This window comes from Schistocerca nitens, chromosome 7, assembly GCF_023898315.1.
Source record: "Schistocerca nitens isolate TAMUIC-IGC-003100 chromosome 7, iqSchNite1.1, whole genome shotgun sequence".
Lineage (NCBI taxonomy): Eukaryota > Metazoa > Arthropoda > Insecta > Orthoptera > Acrididae > Schistocerca > Schistocerca nitens.
Genome location: NC_064620.1, coordinates 485,559,787 through 485,565,786, shown reverse-complemented (window position 1 = coordinate 485,565,786; position 6,000 = coordinate 485,559,787).

The window sequence follows — 6,000 nt, the reverse complement described above, 5'->3', positions numbered from 1 at the left end:
AGCAGTGACAGGACTGGCTTCTCGGGCTGATGGAGGCAAAGGAAGGGGCGGTGGCACCAGCATGGCCACCACTCGTGGGTGCATCTGGTCATAATGGCGAACAACCATGCCGTCGTCCGTACGTATTTCACAAAGCCGGCAGCCGCGAAGAGCCTTGACCACCCCTGAAATCCATTTAGGGTGAGATACATACCCTCGTGCCCACACATCGGCACCCACTGAGTATTTTTCCGCACTAGGGGACACAGCACAAGGCCTGACAGGGTGAAGCAGGGGCAGTAGAGTGCGTGGTTGGCGGCCATGCAAGAGTTCAGCAGGGCTGCGGTCACCCAGAGGCGTGAAGCGATAAGAACTCAGAAATTGCAGCAGAGCGTCATCTGTGGAAAAATCACTAAGGAATTTTTTCATCTGGCTTTTGAAAGTGTGGATGGAAGGGCGGTGCTGTAACATGATGAACTCCGTGTCCAGTACAAAATTCACGGAAGGCCTGCGAAGAGAACTGAGGGCCATTGTCCGTGACGATCGTGGATGGAAGACCCTCTAGCGCAAAGATTTTGGACAAAGCCAGCGTCGTTGCCACAGTGGTGGGCGACGGACATCGAACAACAAACGGAAATTTCAAGAAGGCGTCAATCAACAGTAGCCAATAAGTACCAAGGAAGGGACCGGCAAAGTCAGCGCGCACCCGTTCCCATGGCTGCACCGGATCAGGCCACGGAGAGGGAATTGTACGAGGTGCAGCCAGTTGTTGAGCACACTGACCACACACAGCAACCATGTGGGCGATGTCCGAATCAATACCGGGCCAATAAACGTGCCTGCGGGCCAGGGACTTAGTCCAAGAAATACCCCAATGGCCTTCATGCAACAGTTTGAGAACATCTTTTCGAAGAGAGGCTGGCACCATGACCCGTGGAGATGCGCCATCCGTGGCCAGAAGAACAACACCATAACGAACAGACAGACGAAGGTGCAAGGCATGGTAGTTGCGAAGGGGATCCGATGCCCGGCCCTTGGTCCTGTCCGGCCAACCCCGTTGAACAAAACCGATCACCTGACGCAGGACCGGGTCCTGCACAGTAGCCGACGCGACCTGCGAACCTGTAAGTGGAAAACCCTTGACCGCATGACAGAGTAGTTCATCACAATCGAAAACCGGGTCGGGGCCCATCGGCAATCGCGACAATGCGTCAGCATTGGCGTGCTGGGCCATGGGGCGATAGTGAATCTCATAGTGAAAACGAGACAAGTATAAGGCCCAACGTTGCAGGCGGTGAGCTGCCTTATCCGGAAGTGACGCCGATGGGCTGAACAGAGAGACCAGCGGCTTGTGGTCGGTGATGAGGTGAAACTTAGAACCATACAAAAAAACGCTGAACTTTTTTAGAGCATAAATAATAGCGAGCGCCTCCTTTTCGATTTGCGAGTAATGCCGTTGCGCATCGTTGAGGGTCTTGGAAGCATAGGTGATGGGTCGTTCTGACCCATCCTCATACCGATGGGCGAGAACAGCCCCTAGGCCATACTGTGACGCGTCAGTTGCCAGAACCAAGTGCTGACCCGGACGGAATGTGGCAAGACAAGATGCCGACTGCAAATGAGCCTTCAGGCGGACAAAAGCCTGCTCACACACGTCGGACCAACAGAAAGGGACGTTTTTGCATAACAGCTGATGCAGAGGATGAGCTACCGCCGCCACGGATGGAATGAATTTGTGATAATAAGCAATCTTGCCTAGAAACGCCTGAAGGTCTTTGACCGTAGATGGCCGAGGTAGAGCGTTAATGGCCGCAACGTGCTGAGGTAGAGGACATATACCCTCACGAGACAAGTGGAAACCAAGATACACAATGGAGGGTTGGAAGAACTGTGACTTGTCCAGATTGCACCTCAACCCAGCTGAATGCAAAACCCGAAACAGTGAACGCAAATTGCGAAGGTGCTCCTCAGTGGAGGCCCCCGTGACAACAATGTCATCCAGATAGTTTATGCAGCCGGGAACGGAAGCCGTGAGCTGTTCCAAAAACCGCTGAAAAATGGCCGGCGCGCTAGCAACGCCAAATGGTAACTGCTGGTACTGATACAACCCACAAGGAGTGTTGATGACGAGAAATTCCTTGGAAGAAGCATCCAACGGCAACTGATGGTACGCCTCCGATAAGTCAAGTTTGGAAAAGAACTGGCCCCCAGCGAGCTTGGTAAATAACTCCTCAGGAAGGGGAAGAGGATAAGTGTCAATGAGGCTCTGAGCGTTGACAGTGGCTTTAAAATCACCACACAATCACAGACTCCCTTTTGGTTTAGAAACCACCACAATTGGCAATGCCCATTCGCTGGAGGTAACAGGAAGGAGAATCCCTGAAGCTGTTAACATGTCTATCTCAGCCTTGACAGGTGCACACAATGCCACCAGAATAGGGCGTGCCCGGAAAAACTTAGGGCGAGCTGTAGGTTTAAGAGTAATGTGGGCTTCAAAATCCTTGGCACGACCCAGACCAGCAGAGAACACGGACGAAAATTCAGAACACAATCCATCCAGCTGTTGATACGGAATATCCTCAGATATGAGGTGCACATCATCATCAATGGAGAACCCGAACAACTGGAAAGCATCATAACCGAACAGGTTTTCAGTGCCCACGATCCACCACATAAAACGTGAGGGGCCTAACAACAGACCAACAGACTTGTAGGCAGTGGAAGCATCAAACTGGCCAATGATAGGAATTGTCTGTTTATTATAAGTTCTCAGATTTCGCGTAACTGGGGACAAGGGAGGGGAGCCCAACTCCAAATACATGCGAGAATTAATGAGAGTTACTGCAGAGCCAGTGTCCACTTGCATGTGAATGTCTTTATCCAGAACACGAACAGTAACAAACAACTTATTTGTTTGAGAAAGCACACAGTTAACATCCATGTCCGATGCCTCGTCCTCGTCGACAGGAACTTCACGGGACTGACACACAGAAGCAATGTGGCCTTTTTTCCTACACGAATTACACGTGGCCCAACGTTTTGGACACGCAGCCCTGTCATGCTGTACGAAACAACGTGGACGAGAAGGAAGTGCGGAACGAACCTGCTTCTGTGGTTGCTGTTTTCGCTGCGAGCTTTGCGGCCCAACGTGACATTGTTTACGCGAGTGAACTGCCACCACATTTTCGTTCTCCTGTGAAACAGGCAAATTGTCCGTGTCGAAAGTTGACTGTACAGCGCCTACATCACACCTCGCATCTATTTGCGTGCCAGCAGCCTGAGACACTTCAAAGGATTGAGCGATGCTTAGAACTTCTGACAACGACAGGTTTGGCAGTTGTAGGGCACATTGCCGAACTTCTTTATCAGGAGCAAGCTGTAGAATAGCATCCCTAACCATTGAATCAGCATAAGACTCATGATGCGTGTCCGTGGAAACTGACATTTCCTACTCAGACCGTGTAGTTCCGCCACCCAAGCCCAGTAAGATTGATGGGGCTGTTTACAACACCGGTAGAACGCCACGCGGGCGGCAACGATGTGGGTGTTTTTTCGGTAATAGTTAGACAATAAGTCACACATTTATGGGAAAGACAGAGAGGCAGGTTCCCGCAGAGGGGCTAACTGAGATAGCAGCTGATAGATTCGTGGGGAAATCCAAGATAGAAATAATGACTTACACATAGGAGCGTCGACAACGCCGAAAGCCAAGAAGTGTTGCCGCAAACGCTTCTCATAATCCTCCCAGTCTTCAGCGGCCTCGTCATAAGGAGGGAATGGAGGTGGAGAAGAGGGAGACAGACAATGAGTAAGCGATGTCGACAACACCTGAATAGCAGCCGTCAGCTGTGTTTGTTGTGCCTGAATAGCAGCCGTCAGCTGTGTTTGTTGTTCAATGAGCGCTTGCATAAGCTGTTCCATGTCTGCCCCGTCACGAACACACAAATCCACAACGCAGTGAAAATATCCCATCCTCGTCGCCAAAAAGTGTTATAACCTTTAATCACCAATAATTGCGTGGATATTCAAACACACTCACTTAGAAACAATAGCTGGTTACATGATAACAACTCAGTATCTCTTATTCGACTGCCGTGCCGTGACGTGCGGCCGGCGCCGTTCGTAGCTAGGTGGCGCTCCCGCGCTCAGCCGAGTTGCGGAGCGCCTCTATCGCTGTTTGCGCGCACTGTCATTGCGGCACTGTTAAATGTCATGGCACTGTCACAACACATTTCTTTTCCTGTCTCGGTTTCCCATTGTCTGGCATGTTTGTTCCCCCCACTCACCACTGTTGTCTATTCCCTCTTCTGGTTCTCTTGATTTTTTCTTCATTTACTAGTGTTCCAGGTTGCCCTGCTGTTCACTTCTGCTCTCTATCTGCTATTGTATTTGTTTCTGCATCACTGGGCTGTTCCTGCTGGTCCCTGTGCTCTTGCCAGCATAAAATGTATCCTTATGATCATACTTGACTCTGCTTATGATAGCTTGGCTTCAGCACCATGTGAAACGAAATCCAATGAGATTCAGTCAAACGTGGAAGAATACGTGATGTAATGTTTACATCAAGTTTATTCTTACGATGAACACACCACTTACTTTTGTCTAAGAGCAAATGGAACTAACACTATGTGCTTAGGTCGTAAATATGAAGTGTTCCTAAATTTCAGTTTCTTCATTTTGAATAGCTACAGCTTCCATTATTATACAGAAATTGTATTTGTTTTGGGCTATACCTTGAATAAGAACATTAATGGCTCACACTGAAAGACGAAGAGCTCAAGAGCCACAATTTTTGTGTAGACAAAGTAATAATAATAATAATAATAATAATGTAGACTTTGATAACAATAATTTTTATGTTGTTTTGAAAGATGCATTTAAATGTGCTCTGCATGTTATTTAAAACAATTTTCAGAGTTATAATTTCCATCTGATGAATTTACAGGGCTGATTTTGTAATGCACATCATTTCGCATCTGTGGTTGTAAGGGAAAAGTTAATTTGCCACCATTAACACAAAATTTATTTTCCACTGCAAAGCATCAAGCACTCAGTTCACATGAACGAACAGTTGCAGTGAAATCAAAGAATTATTTGAAGAGTACTCGTAGCTACAATGCAGCATTTACTATGGGTCAGTTGTAAGGCTAAAATTTTACACACACTTCTATGTGGAGGGTATCACTTTAAGATACATGGCATTTTTTTATCACAGATTAGGTGCAGTGACTCAACTAGTCAAATGCCTTACCGTCCATCACTATAACTGAAGCACTGGCCAATGATAATGAGGAGGTCCTGCTGGCAGTTGTTGCGAAACCCTGGTTCTACTCATAGAGTGTATTTCTACTCTATGATTCTACTGAGCATCAGTCGATGCTATTGTAAGATTCTGTTCTATAAGAAAAAAAAGGAACAGTAACTGTACAGAAATTATGATGACATAGTTGTGAGTCTGGGGTTGTCCACTATTGATGATGTATTTGTTGACATATATCTATGCAATGAGAAGAGAAAAAATTGCATACAGTTGAAGTTTATATCATACTTATGAAGTGAAGAAATTATTTAATTTACAAAGAAAGATTAAACAAAATTTTATATGCTGTTTATGTTTTCAAGTGGTAGAAGAATGTTTTCAGTCATACAAATAGTTTGTGATTATGATCACAGTCTGTGATTACTAAATTTTAATATGAATTTCACCAAAATACAGCATCATTGACCTGTCATCAGCTGAATTGCAATTTCTAATTCTGATTCATAGGATCTACAGTTTTAAAAATAAAATTTCACTACTATACTTCAAGAATTCGATATGGCTCATTCACTGGTTACATCAAATCTGATCATGGTCGAATTAGTTAACTAATAGTCAAGCAGTCTAAACACAAAATGAACCAGAAGCACAGTGCCACAATGTGAGTTAGCGTGCCTGTTCAGGCACTTACAGTACAAAGGAAGAGGAGAGGGAATGGAGAGCAAATGTGTGTGGCTGAACTGGTGTGACGCCACATCTTG